Raw genomic sequence first — 15,655 nt, forward strand, 5'->3', positions numbered from 1 at the left:
CTGTGTCTTGAAAGATCACCCTGGCTCTACCACATACTGTATATGATCATTGACTCAAAGTGGATCAGAAATGTAAATAGAAGAGCTAAAATGATAAAACACCTCAAAGAGCCCTGGATGGTGTAGCCCAGTGGATTGAGCACAGGCCTGAGAACCAGAGGGCTGTTGGTTCCATTCCCAGTCAGGGCACGTGCCTGGGTTGTGGGCCAGGGCCCCCCACGGAAGGGCACGTGAGAAGCAACCACACATTAATGTTTCTCTCCCTCTCTTTCTCCCTCCCTTCCCCTCTCTGTAAAAATAAATGAATAAAATATTTGAAAAAAATTCTCAAAGAAACATAAGAGTAAAGTTTTCTGACCTTGGATTAGGCAATGGTTTCTGAACTATGACACCAAAGCAGGAGCAGCAAACGAAGAAACAGATAAATTGGAGTTCTCCACATTAAAAACTTTCCTCTCTCAGGGTATACCATCCAGAATGTAAAAATACAACCCATAGAATAAGAAGTAATGTTTGTAAAAAATATATCTGATCAGGGACTTGTATCCAGGATATATAAAGAACTATTATAACTCAACAATAAAGACAAAGAATCCAATTTAAAAATGGGCAAAGGACTGAATAGGCATTTCTCCAAAAAAGATACACAAGTGACCAATCAGCACATGAGAAGGTTACTGTACATAATGGACCCTCAGGGAAATGCAGATCAAAACCACAATGACATGTCATTTCACACCTGTTAGGGTGGCTGTTATTACAAATAAAACAGTCAATCAGACAAACAAGCATCGGAAAGGAGCACCGTTGCTTCCAGGACCTGGGATGAGGGAGGAAGCAATGGGACAGAGGCTCAGTCTGGGGTGATGAAAAGGTTCCAGGGGTGGTGGTAGTGAGGGCTGCACAGGAATTTGCACATACTTCATGCCACAGAACGGTAATAGCTAAAATGATCATTTTTATGTTGTGTATATTTTACCTCAATACAGAAAAGTTTAAAGAGGGGACAGGGCAAAGGATTTAAATCGACCTTTTTCCAAAGAAGATGTGTCAATGGCCAATAATTATGAAAAGATGTTCAAGGTCACTGGCCCTTAGGGAAATGCCGGTCAAAACCACAGTGAGGTACCAGTTCAAATCCACCAGGATGACTCTGTATTTTTAAAAAGACAATAATAAGTGTCGGCAAGGATGCAGAGAAACCGGCACCCTCCCACGTGGCTGGTGGGATTAGGAAATGGTGCAGCCACTCCGGAAAACAGTGTGGCGGCTCCTCAAAGACGTTAACCATAAGGATTAACGTGTGACCAGCACTCCAGTCCTGAGTGTACCCAAGAGAAGTGAAGACACAGGTCCACGCAAAAACTTGTGCACAAATGTTCAGAGCAGCGTTATTTATAATAGCCAAAAAACCAGAAACAACTGCAATGCCCACCAGCCGATGAACGGGTGGGCAAAAGGCGGTACAGCCATACCACACAATACCATTCTGCTATGGAAAGCAATAAAATACTGATACCTGGGACAACACGGATGAACTTTAAAAACTGTGCTAAGTGATAGAACCCAGAAACAAAAGACCACATGTTGTTTGATTCTGTTAATACAAATGTCCAGAATAGGCAAATCCATAGAGACAGACAGTAGATTACTGGTTGCCAGGGGCTGGGGGACGGGAGAATAGGGAGTGACTGCTAAGGAGCATGGGTGCTCTTTTTGGGGTGATGGAGACGGTCTAAAATTAGATAGCGGCGATGACTGCACACTCCGTGAATATACCAGAACCCACTGAACTATTCACACTGAAGGGTGGACTGTATGGCATGTGCTTTACATCTCAATAAAACTGTTATCGAACAAACAACAATAAAGATCACCTGGGCTGCTCTACGGAGTAAGCGGAGAGAGGAGGAGGAAGGAGGGAAGTGGAAGCTGGTGAAGTTACTACAGCCATCAAAGCAACAGGCGACAGTGACTCCTGGGGCTGGGGGCAGGGGAGGTGGAAGAGGAAAGGGGAGTGAGAGACTGGGTTTAGGTGAGGCGTTGTAGGCTGGTGCCGCTACCATCTTGCATCAGAGAGGGAGCTGAGTTTGGGTCCAAATGGGAAAACTGGCACTGAAGCATAATCCCAGCCCCCATGAAGTAGTGCAATTATCCCCATTTATAATTGAATAAATGAGGCTCAAAGTTAAAATAAATACCTTAAATAAATGCAATAAATAATTAACTAGTGCTGTGATTAACACCCACCTGACTCTGAAACCCACACTCTTCACTGCGTGCTATAGGAGAGATCTTTAAAAGAAAAAAAGAGGGAGGGAGAGAAACTGTGGGGGCAATACCAGGAGGAGGGTAAAGAGGAAAGGGTCAGGCATTCCCCATGGAGCATTTTTGCTGTGAGATTCTGGCCTAATACCCGGACACACTCTGAGAACCAGAGAAACCAAAGAATATCACCCTCAGCTCCCAGTCAGTAGGAAGAGGCTGTCAATTCTTCTCAAACCGGCTCACAGCTCTCTCCACTCACCGGGCTGCAGTTTCCTTAATTCAGTGCTCCCTCATCTGTGCAGGGGACATTGCCACACCCTCTTAACTGCCCTCCCTGCTTCCGGTCCTACCCCCTGCACCATCCCTGCCCTGGCCACCAGAATTAGAACATGCACACACACACACACATACGCACACATGCACACACATGCACACATGCAAGTGCACACCGTTCCCTGTTCCATAGCTGGGGCGCTCTTTCTCAAATGCAAGCCTGGTCATTGCACCACCTTCCTTAAGACCCTTCAGAGATGCCCTGTTTTGCTTAGCATCAAGTTTAAGCTCCTTAGCACAACTTCCAAGGCCCTTCACAATCTTGACCCTGCGTGCTTCTCCAGCCTCTTCCTCACTCTCCCTCTCCCCGTTACACACTGTATATGCTATGTGCCAGCCACACAAAATTATTTTCAGTCCCCTAAAAGTACATGCTCTCGCTGACCTCAGGCCTTTGCATGTGCTGTCCCCTGTGTCTGGAACAGGTGGCCCTGCCCCCTCTTTACGTCGCTAATGGCACATCCTGCCGTGTTCCTTCACCCAGGGCTCGGGTCCCCATGAGACGTCCCCATGGCACTCTGTGCAGCCCCCATCAGCAGGGTGGGATTAAGGGGTGGCCAGCTGATCGATAAGAGGGAATAAAAAACAGTAAGAAATGTAATGAGATCAGAAAACTTCTGTCTTCTAGGACCCCTCAGAAAGTACTCTGCGTGGTTGGGAAGAATATCCTGACAGGTACCTCGGGGTGCGACCATGCTTTAGAAACACCAGGTGAGCATGGAAAGGTAGCTTGTCGGTCTGCCTTCGAAGTGTTTGATGGGCCTGGTGCGGTCTGCAGGTTTGGGGCCTGAGTGCAACAGATCGGACTTTGGGCCTGAGGCTGAGCGTTGACGCCAGTGGGCCTCCTTCCTCTGCCCTTCCCCCTGACTCAGTCCCCACACCCCTGTCTAGCTGCATTAGACAGCTCTGGGGAGGACAGGGAGGGGCCGTCTTGAAAACCCTGATGGGTGAGCCACAGCTCTGCCTCACGAAGTACTCGGGCTCTCCTCCAATGAAAGCTGCATAAAGATTCAGAGCACACTGATTTGACGGCGTGTCTAATTATTAGCCTGCCCAGTTGCCCACACATTTGTGTCCAGACATACCTGTGTGAGCATCCAGCACATGACAGCAATTTACATCGCCCTTGCTGGAATGTGTGTGCCATGACCAGCATTAGCATTTGAGTGGTTACTATTATGCCAAGTATTAATTCACTGAATTGTCAAAGTAAGTCCTTGAGGTGGGTACTATCTCATCCCCATTTTACAGTTGAAGAAACTGAGGCGCAAAGAAGTAATTGGCAGGGGCTGGGTTTCAAATCCAGGCAGTGTGGCTCCATCTTGTGCCCCTATATGGCACACACCCTCTGCGTAATGGGGGCAGAGCCACCCTTTTCACTGCTGCATCCTCTGCAGCTGAGCCCAGACCTCACACAGAAAAACTTAGTATTTGTTGAATGAATCTTCAATTAGCAGAAGACTGTCATTCATTTGCTCAATAAACATTAAGTGCCTGGTATGTGCCCATCACTGTTCTGGGGCACTGGCACACAGCTACATGCCTCAGTAATCCCCTTGGTCTGCCTTGAACTTGATGAAGGAACCCCTCTTCCCACCTCTGGCTAAGGAGATTGGAAGGTCACTGCCCCAATAACGCCTTTTATTTTTACACAGCTTTTACAGTCTTCTCTGTTAAAAGACTGGCCTTTCTGAGCTTTCCACCCGAAGAGGCACAGACTTGTTCTACCATCACACCAGCACAACGGGCTTTCACGTTTGTGAAGATATTTCTCACACTCCCTTAGGTCTTCTCTCCTCTCCTCTGGGCTAAGCTTCCTGGGTTCCTACCTCAGTTCGTGCTCTACTATATCATTTCCACAAGGAACGCCTTTCCTATATTTGCTCACTCATTCATTCAAACCTTAGTAATGACTCACTGGGTATCTGGTACTTTGCAAACCCTGGGAATACAGAAATGAAGGATATTGCTCCTTCCCTCAAGAAACACAGGGTCCACTGAGGGAAGAAGACACTTAAAGAAACAATTTCAACATGTCCCAGGTGGCAAGTGCTGTGATAGGGACGTGGCAGGAGGTAGAAGCACTCAGCTCCACAAACAAATTTTGAACCAGCCACTCTGGAGCTGCTCCGTTTGGCTGGGTGCGTGTTGCACCATGACCACCAGGACCGAAAAGAGTAGAAGAATTCTTAGAAACATATTTCCACCACTCTATGTACATGTTATTTAAAATTTAAATGTAAATGTTATATTAAATGTTCTAAGAATGTATGTAGCCCAGGACCGTAACTCATGTATTTAGCAGGTGGCTAATTAAAAAGCAGAACAAAACTCTCACACGCCAAAAAAAAAAAAACCCCACAAAGCTGTGGCCTTCATTTCATGAAGTGTTGTTAGGCCCATCCAAGTCAATGAAAAACAGAAAGATAAACAAGCACTTCGTCTTAGTTTTTCCTGGGCAAACATCTCGTTTCATTCTAGGGAAGCACCCAGAAAACAGCACCAGGCCTAGGAACCTGGGTCGAATGTCCAGTCCCGCTGCTTCCAGCTGAAGGCCCTGCCCTGCGGGCATGTTGAGGGGTTAAAAGAAACAGGTAATAACATAATCTGATGTGTTGCCAGCCCCCAAAGTTGGCGCTCAACAAACGCCAGCGTTGTTTATTCTTGGCTTGCTGGTTCATCAAGACTTTGTGTATTTATTTCTAGAGAGAGGGGAAGGAAGGGAGAAAGAGAGGGAGAGAAACATGGATGTGAGAAAGAAACGTCCACCTGTTGCCTCTAGTATGTTCCTTGACCAGGGACTGAACCCACATCCCAGGCATGTGCCCTGACTGGGAATTGAACCTGTGACCTTTTGCTTTGCCGGAGGACGCCTGACCAACAGAGCCAAATCGGCCAGGGCCACGAAGGTGTTTTAAAACCTGTGTCCAACTCACAGTGTATAAGGCTGCACCTCGGCTTCATGCCAGCTGCAAGCCTGACAGTGTGTCTTCTGGTTTTCAACACTCATTCCAGTCCCAACTCTGTTCCTCTTCCTCATCTTCTTCCCCTTCAACTTCCAGGGGCTTTTTTTTTTAAAGCCCAACTGCTGGCTGTCAGAAGGTTGACAAACCAACATCGCCACCTGCAGGACATATGAGAATCTGGATGAGAAAACAATTTCATAACACTGGATCAACTAACTCAGCTGTTTTATGCCGGCGCTAACGAGGCCAAGTTCACTGGTTCAGCCGCAAAGGGGCCAATTAGCTTTACATCGAGAGACACGTCTAGCCCATAACCTTGGCCTCTGGTTCACACACGTGTGGCTGTTGGTTGGAGAGTGGATCCATCAATCCGATCCCATTTTTCATAATTTCTTTAAAACCTGATTGCAAGACCGTGTGGCAGCGTGAAGGTGAACAAGACGTGCTCTCTGTTCCTATGGAGCCTTCAATCGACGGCGTTTCCCCAGATGGCTCCTGAGACGTTAATAGGAGTCAGGAGAATAAATGGCTCCGCAGAGTTGAATTAGTGTGTGAAACGCCGATCTAATCCAAGTCGAGCAGGTTCTTTATGGAAGGGCTTCTCGGGGCCTTTAACATGCTAATATGCCCTATTAATTTTCCGAGGAGAGGTAAGGTCAGTGTCTCTCAGATATGGGTGGCCATAGGCATCCCCACCTCTTCTTTAAAAAGGAGAATAGTAATGAATCAGCTGGTCCAGGATGTGACTGCTTCCACTGGAATATCTATTTTAAGGAGCAACTCATCCATGGGCAAAAGTTCACCGTCTATTGCTAGGTTAAAAAAGCAAAGCAGATTTTGAACAGTATCCCATTTTGAAGAGAGAGAACAAAGATGTACACACACTTGGGAAAGAAAAAAAAATGAAATGAGAGAAACCAAGATGTTAACACCGGTGCTCTTTTTGTTGGAGGGGCTGTTGCTTTTCTGTGTTCTTTTTATGTTTCCCAAGGTTTTTTTTGCACTGAACAAAGATACACACATTTTAACCCACAAAGCACGTGTTCTAGGATGGTATACCACTGTTACAAGACTTGTCTGAGAATTCTCGTAAGAGCTAACATTTGCTGAAGTCTAAGTACCCAATGCATGAATTATCTCAGTTCTCCCATTTAAACTTCACATAAATCATGTGAGGTAAGGCACCATCTCTGGCCCTGACTTGAAAAATGGAAAATTAAGAAACAAAGAAATAAGCCCTGTGGAACCAAAATTTGAACCTGTTACCTCCTTCTTTGTTATCTACCTTCCTTAGCCCCAAGACACACACACACACACACACACACACACACACATACACACACACACCCTGTAACAGAGAGGGATGACACCACTCCTCCAGGCAGAGAGACTAGTAGAGGGTGACAGGGAGCTAGCTTTGCTACACGGCTAGTAGCTGACATTTATTAAACACCCGCTGCTGCCAAGGATTATACCAAGTGCTTTGACACATGTAAACATGTAAACTGAGTAGCCGCTGCATTCCCCTAGCCCTTTAAGATCTGCCTTCTGCAGTGTTGCTTGGGCCATCTCTCTCTCTCTCTCTCTCTCTCTCACTGGCCACGAGAGAGCCCTCTGCAGCCTCTACAGCTCCAGGTCCACCATCATATATCCAAACACCAGCAACATGCCGCCTTATCAGACCTCCCACCCAATCACACACGTTCGCGCTCTCTCCGCCTTCCCTCTCTGGGAAGGGTGCAAAGGAAAAATGTTACTGCCTCACTCAAACAAAGCACCACTACCTCCCTTAAAACTCAGAAGAGTCTACAGTCAGTTTGGGTCTAAAACACTATTTTTTTCCATAATGCATATTATCAAAGTAGGCTCTTTTATTAGTTCCAATTGATGGATGAGGAAGCTGAGGTCAGGAAGCCTTGGCCAAGGCATCGGTATAGGTGTGTGGCTGGACCGCTCTTCAGATCAGGCCTGTCCAGCAGCAGGACTCAGAGGAGAATGAGGATTCTCAGAGCTTCCAGGCACAGAACCCCCCGCAAAGATGTGGCCCTTCCACTAGGTCAGACTGGCTCAGTTTCTTCAGTGGAAGTGAACACACACTGACTAGCAGGGACCCTGATTGAAGCAAGCACACGAGTCTTCACTTTCAGCTCAAGAAGTCTGGTCCCGAAAACCAGTGCAAAATGACTTCCTGAACAGCCTCCCCCACTGATAACTCTAGCCTCCCACAGAAATCCCTCATTTTCCTCTGCTCACCACCCCCAATCCTGTGTCCTCATTAGGAGCCAGGCAACCATCCATATTCAAAAATTACTCTAATCTGTTTAAAGTTTTCAAATTATGGAATATCTTTTCTCTTGCCCTCCTTGGATCCAGGGAAAGATGGTCACAAGACCCTTCCCCTCACCAAGTGGCATTTTCAACCCCAGCCCAAGGTCCCAGCTTCCTGCAAAGTCGAATGAACCAGGTTTCCGTCCTTCCACTGCCTTCCACCGCCTTCCAGGTGAGTCTGCCACTGAGTTTTCCTGCTGCCTGGGACTTAAGTGGCAAGCAAGGGCTCAGGGCAGAAGACATCACAGAGCAATCTTGGACAATATGAGTTCTTCAATACATCTGCAAGGCACTGCTAGCACCTGAGACCAAACGTTCATGGCGCACGACTTTGACATCTCGTGTTGTAGCCAGAGTTTGAGAAACGGGGCTGAGGGTTGATGAGGGTCCAAAAAATAAATCTCTTCTGTTGCCATGAAGCGGTTGCAGTTGCACAACTGAAATAGTAGCAGCCCTTTGAAAAAGCTATCAGACCCACTCATGCAAATGGGTGATACCATCCAGAGCACCTCTCAGAGGCCTGTGTTCAAAGCGCAGTGTAGAGTGACTCGAGTGGACACATTCTATTACGTGAAGCGTTTCCAAGGCTGGGTGTGTTTCTGATACTGGCAATGAAACTGGCTCAAGCAGATGCCACCTCTCTCAGAGGCCAGCACGGCAGAACATAATAATAACTGACATTTACTGACCTCGTCCCATTTGCCAGGTCCATGCTGCGTATCTCACATAATCTTCAAAGCAACCCTCGAAGGAAGTGCTATTGTGACCTCTCTTTTACAGATGAAGAAACGCAGGCTCCTAGGCGTCGGGTAACCAGCCCAAGATGGTACAGCTAGTGAGCGATGGAGTGGCATTCAGATCCAGCTCCCCCTAACACTACGGTTCACACCCTCACTCTCTGTACTGTGACTGTCTGGTTCATGCAGGGGAGTCCAACCTACAGCCTGTGGGCTGCACGCATCCCCAGATGGCCGTGAATGTGGCCCAGCACAAAATCATAAATTTACTTTAAACCTCATAAGATTTTTTGTGATTACGTGTCTCAATGTATGTAATGTGTGGCCTAAGACAATTCTTCGGCCCAGAGATGCCAAAAGGGTGGGCACCCCTGATGGACTGTTTCTTCGATGAGCTTTGGATAGCCCTGAATTCAAATTCTCCCTGTATTACTCAATCGGACCAGGTATACAACTTTCTAAACCTTAGTCATCTCATCTGCACAGCACGGGGACTCTAATCCCTCGCTTGCAGGGAGGTAAATGAAGAAATACTTTGGTAACCACACTGCAGGCAAAGATCCGTGTGGATGGGCCCCAGAACCAAACTCCTTTGTAAATGCACAGCAGGAAGAAAAAGATTTAGTGTGTCAATATTTATTTTGCTTCATTTATAAAGCCTCTGGCCCACCATAGGGGTTCAAGTTGTAGCTATTGCATACTTTTAAGTTATATCTTTAAATGACTAACCCAGTTCATCTAATTGAACTGCTACTTAGATCAATGTTCTTCTCCACTCCCACCACTTTAAGAAACTCTAAGTCATTTCTCCCCCTGTGTGCTTAAACAGAAGGAGATGTGTAGCAGAAGCTCCATCTTAGCAGTCTTAAGCTACATTTCCTTAAAATTTTTGATTCATCTGTACATATTTGGAAATCCGAATAAACAAGCCCAGGACTGAGGCTCTCCTGGTAAAGAAGGCGGGAGGCCCACCTACTGGCCCGGTTTATGGAGGGGTAGGTATTTGGCACATAGCTTTTCCCCTGCTTCAGCTCGTGGGAATGTGTGTCTGATCTGACCCAGAGTCCCTACTTCTCCTTGATCCAAGACTTTTCACGGATCTTCATTTATCCTCTGCGCAGCAGCCAGAGTGGTCTTTCTGAAGTGTGACTTAGACCAACTTTCCTCTTCTAGTTACAACATCTGATCGTTCCCCATTGCACTGCCACAGTCCAGACTCTCATGAGAGCTAACAACGAGACCCTATGTGGTGTTGCCCCTGCTGACCTCTCCAAGCTCATTCCCTTCCACCTCTCATTCTTCACACTCTGGTCCAGCCACGATGGCCTTCTTCTGTCCTTCTGTCCTCAGGGCATTTGCCCTTGCTCTGCCTCCTGCCTAGAGCAACTTCTTAGCTAAAAGAGCCTTCCCAGGATCTCTCGATTACATTGCTCAATGCTCCCTTTCTTCATAGCACTGACCAGCATGGGAAATGAGCTCCTTGGCACCCAAGCTCCCCGTGTCAGCAAGAGCAGCCGGGGAACAGTAGGTCCTCAGTGTTCTCCGCACTCCTCCCCCTGGGTTCCAGTCCTGCTCTGCACCTCACACTCCAGCACAGCGTCTGTCTCCTTTGGCTTGGCAATTCGTTCGGATGCCACTGTCTCGCTTTCTGACCTCCGCTCACTTGACTCTTGTGACTCCATTTGACTCTTGGTTCAGCAGATTCCTTGGAATCGAGCATCACTCAGAGCCTTGCTTGAGAAAGAAACACTTCCTGTGCACCCTGGGCCCCCGGCCCTTTTCTCTGTGAAGGGGGTTTTCGGTCCACCAGCGCAAGTGGAAGCTGCAGTCTCCACCAGGTCTCAGGGCGTGGAGAGGACCACTTTGACCACTGGTTCAAAGAAGCTAAAGCAAAAACAGAAGGCAGACTACTCCAAGGGAGGTGAGATCTCTTCTTGGGGATTTTTCTATGTTCCAGGCAGCCAAAACCACTGGATTCTTCAGAAAAAACAGACTTCCAGGATGGCTGAAGGTTTCATGACCCGAGAAACTGTCTGGCCTTGGAACAGTGCTTGTGTCTGATCCTGGTGGTGGCCAGTTGAGACAGCCAATCACAGAGGGTGCACGCTTACACGATTCCCTTCCACACACAGAGCAACAGTAACAAAAACCACCGCCATGACTGTCATTTACTGAACTCCATAATCAGCACTAGGTGGCACAATCTCACTTCATTTTCACAATAAACTGAGGTAGATGGCCCTGGCTAGTATGGCTCAGTTGGTTGGAGCGACGTCCCATAATGAAACGCTGTGTGTTTGATTCCCAGTCATAGCACATACTGGGTCGCAGGTTTGATCCCCTGTCTGGGTGCATGTGCTCTCCCGTCCCAGCCCACAGAGGAGGCAACTAATCGGTGCGTCTTCTCAAATGGGTGTTCCTCTCTCTTCCTTCCTCTATCTGTAAAATAGATGACAAAAAGTCCTTGGCTGAGGGTGAAAAATAAATTAAGGTAGAGGACTATCCCCATTCGACAGACAAGAAAATCAAGGCTCACAGAAAAGTAAAATAATTTACTCAAGGTCATATAACAAAGGAGTGAGGGAGCTTGAATTTTTGACTTCAGTGCTCGTGATCACAATTCTTACCCTCTACACACTCAGTGTGGGTCTCTCAGCACACGTGTGTACACACACACACACACACACACCCCACCCCACATGGCACCCACCAAATGACATACTCTGACTGGTGTGGCTCAGAGTCAGATTGAGAGATGGCCTGTGAACCAAAGGGTCACCAGTTTGATTCCTGATCAGGGCTTGTGCCTGGGTTGTAAGTCAGGTCCCCAGTATGGGGGGGTGTGAGAGAGGCAACCACACATTGATGTTTCTCTCCTTCTCTTTCTCCCTCCCATCCCCTCTGTCTAAAAAGAGAAATAGATAAAATCTTTTTTTAAATCACATGCTCGTCAAGAGCTGGGGTTTATTTCTCATCCATCATCCGCACCACACAAGGAATGGTCCTTTGCGGGCGGACGGCACGTCCTTGTGAATTTATTCCTAATACCATTGTACCAGTGCCGCACTTTATTAATCGACTAATACTAATAGCCATTCCCATAACACAGCGCTGCTGGCTTTCCTATTCCCTACTATGGGCCATTTGGACAATTTCCAATTTCTAGTTTCAATTTGCAGTGCAATAATTTGCTCTTACTGGAACGTGGAATGGGAGTGAGAAGTTGAAGATGAACCTAATAAAGGAAAAATAACATTCTGCATCTTTCACGAGACTATTCGGAACAGCTCCAATTAAGTAATATAGTAATTACACAAAGTGGAGAAACAATACCGGGATTATGATCATCAGATTGCCAGCTCTTTCTAGTAAACTAAAATACCGCAGTTTTTACTGGGAAAGTACTTGCGTTTAACGTATTGTAAAATACACAGTACCGTCCTATCTAGGCAAGATCCAAGATTTTTTTCAAAAGTGAGTATCAGTCTATGAGCAGAAGTGTCAAAACTCTATAATTTAGAGAAAAACATGTGGCTATTTTTTAATCAAACTGAGCTTGGTTAATAATGACCATAAATAAATAAATAAATAAATATATATGCCAAGATATCACTTTAAGTTTGAGGTTTCTAGTTCAGATTTCTCGTTTGGCTTCCTGAGAGCCTGCGTGCTTTATTGAACAGCCCTCAGATGCCCTCTAGTGGATGAGATGAAGAACAGCTGGGTGCCAGAGGTGCCATTTGTCATCTGTTTGTGTATTTTATATCTTAAAAGTTATCATAACTTTCTAGGTTTACTAGAAGGATAACTTAACTTTCTAGAAGGATAATCATATCCTTCTAGGTTTATGTGAAGGATATAGAAATAACGACTTTTTAAAGAAACACTTTACATAGGTTCAGCTACTCCTAATGCCAGATTTATTAGTGTATCAGTGGCAGATTTTAGATTTATTAATATCAATAGGTTTTTGGTCTGTTTATTTTAAATAACCACTACTGGAAATCTACCTTCTCTTAGTCTCTTTTGAAACATGAATAAAAATTAATATAATGGTTTTAATCATCTTAAATAGGTCATTAAATATATTTTCAAAGAACGCAGGGGTAAGTGAAAGAAAAGTATTAATTTTCACCCTAATGCAAAGAATGAAAAAATATATATAACCTAGTACTAATTTCTGCCTTAAGGAAACCTCGGAATGACATGGGCAGAAGAGACCACACTTTCCGAAACGTGGTCTGTGACACAGCAGCTCTGGGATGTGTGGGTGGGGGTGGGGGGCTCTCTCTTCATGGGGAGGCATTTCAGATAAACTCACTTCTCTAATTTCATTCCCACACTCAGCTCACAAACCTCTGATAACTCGCCTTTCTGCGCCCCTTGCTCATGGGAAGAGATGGCAGTGAGCCACACGACACAAGCTTTTCACATGGCTTTACAGCTCCGGTCGTCATTGTGAACTTGAATCTTGGCATCGTGCTGGTGCAGAAATGCGTATTTGTGTGTTCCTGTATACACATAGTTGCCGTTTGACTAGCTAGTTAGTGAATGTAGCCCTAGAAAACATACCAAACTGTTAACAGTGCCTCTGTGGTGGGGAAGTAGAAGAGGATTTCACTTTCAAGGTTATAGTTTAATATTTGAAATTTTTACAATAGGCAGGTTTAACTTTTATAATCAAATACACAGCAGTGGACAAAAGTAGGTTTACAGATGTGAGTATGCAAAACACAGCTTATTCTTGTATTATTATTCGTTCTTGTATCATATGTTTTTCCTATATGAATAACTGTAAGCCTACCTTAGCCCACCTTCTGTATACACACATGTATGTATGTGTGCATGCATATTATTATATGCAATTGTAGACTTTGAAAAATGAAAAGCAAAGTCTCTAAAAAAAAAGCAAAGCCCCTCAAGCTCCCACAGGCCCAGACTAATGCAGTCTCTCCTGAACACACCCCATCCACCTACCCACCTTGTTCTCTCCAAAAAGCCTCCAGTGTTTGCTTATACCCAGAAGACAAGACCTGGCTAGAAGCTCTTGCCCAGTTCCTGGAGTTGAAGTGTAGAGCTCCCCCTTGAGGTCTGAAGGCTCCACAGCGCCACCCAGCTCTGGTTGTCTAAGAAGGTGCAGACCCTAAAATTAGGGGCTTTGCATTTTCATTTGCAAAAAGAAAGGTGAATGGTGTTAGAGCAGAAAGCTCAACAGTCCCTTGAGACCGTCTTGTCCCCACTGGTGTTATTGTTCCCGCAGGAAACCTCCACGCTCTTTGCAGAAATAGTTTCTCTTGCTGAGAAGTATAAAAGTCATTCTCTCCAGACTCTAAACTTCTGTTTCTCTGAGTCTCTCTAATCCTTTTCCCCCTTCCTCCTTTTCCTTTCCTTCCCACTCTCTCTTTCTACACACACACACACACACACACACACACACACACACACACCACTGGTGTCCAGTATTGTAAATATACCCCCCAATTATAGCTGCATTCTCAGGGTGCTGACAAAACCAAGTTTCTGAATCAGTAGAATGAAGGCCAGACCACAGGTCAAGATGAACTCATTAAAATTAATATCACCTCATGGGGCTCTGTCTGGGGCCAATTCCCCCTGTAACACCTGCTGTCTCATTTTCCACCTTCTTCAAAGTGATACGAGACCCTAATCTCCAGGATGTAATAATAGGCTATTTATTGAACACTTAACATACACCAGGAAATGTTCTCTGAGCTTTCTTTTTATGCATTATTTTATTTAAACTAAACAACAACCTTCTAAAGTAAGTACTATTCTTCTCCCCATTTTACAGATGAGAAGACTAAGGTTCAGAGAGCTTAAATGGTCTTGAGCGATACTGGGTAAATGCCCAGCTTCTTGCAAGCAAGGGGCATGAAACTTGCATGAAGTGATTCTGTTGACACATTTAATGATAAATGGCTCCGTAGCCTGCTCCCAGGGTGGCTGGCCCCAGGCTTTCGAGCAGGGGTGTGTATACTTCCTGGGGTGGCTGTTGATGCTATAGGTAAACATGGGCCTCATCTAAAAGTACTGATTTTCCTTAAAGGTTTTTTGGGGGAAACTGTTATTTTTATGGCCAGACCAATGGAAAGATTAAGAAGTGTGATGTGAACATTTTTTCTGTTTAAGATAAAATGTAAAAAGAGAACATACCACTAAAAGAGCCCCTCTGATAAGTGGCTGCACCTCTGAACCCTTGGGGGTGGTGTGGTGCTTCTGACACTCAGGGTTCATAAGCATCACTGCGGGGCATGGCTGGCCCCGTGGATGGGAGACCTGCGTAGCTGCACTAGCACTCAGTTTAATGCTCTGCTGCCACCACCTTGAAATTCTTACTATTTTTTAAAACGAGGGGCTTTGTGTTTTCATTTGCTCTGGGCCCTGCCTGAGGATCTTGATAAAATGCAGACTCTGATTCAGCGTAACTGGGTGAGGCTGAGGTTCGGCCGTCCTAACAGACTCCCAGGGAATGCCTGCTGTTGGCTTTGAATGACAAGGCCCAGCCTTCCTCTCTGTTCCTCAGCTAGTGATGCTTAAAATGGGGAAGTTGGAGAAGCGGCGGGGAAGGGAAGCAGTGGATCCTGTTTGTCAAGATCATAGCAGGTGAGAGCACCGACTTCACTGCTACCTTCTCTGCAGAACTCCATCAATTAATTACTCATCCCACTGATGGCTCAGTTTTCCCATCTGCAAAATGGGAACAATAACAATGACCTTGGCAGTCCGCAGTGAGGATGAAATGAGTGTGAAGCATCTCACATTCAGCATGTTCAATAAAGAGAACTACCTTCATGCTTTACCTGGTTGCTAAGCATTAGACCGTGATGGGAAAGAGGACATGCAGGGTGTCTTTCTTCAGAGCAATGACCTCTCTTACTTTCCAGTCTCTCCTTGCACCCAGGAAAATACTCACAGAGAGAGCAATTCTCTGAGAAAATATTGTAGGACCTGCTCATTCTTTATGGAAAATTACTTTGCTGACAATGTGAGAAATATTATCAG

The sequence above is a fragment of the Artibeus jamaicensis genome, unplaced genomic scaffold (assembly GCF_021234435.1).
Source record: "Artibeus jamaicensis isolate MK-2021 breed Jamaican fruit bat unplaced genomic scaffold, CSHL_Jam_final contig_797, whole genome shotgun sequence".
NCBI lineage: Eukaryota > Metazoa > Chordata > Mammalia > Chiroptera > Phyllostomidae > Artibeus > Artibeus jamaicensis.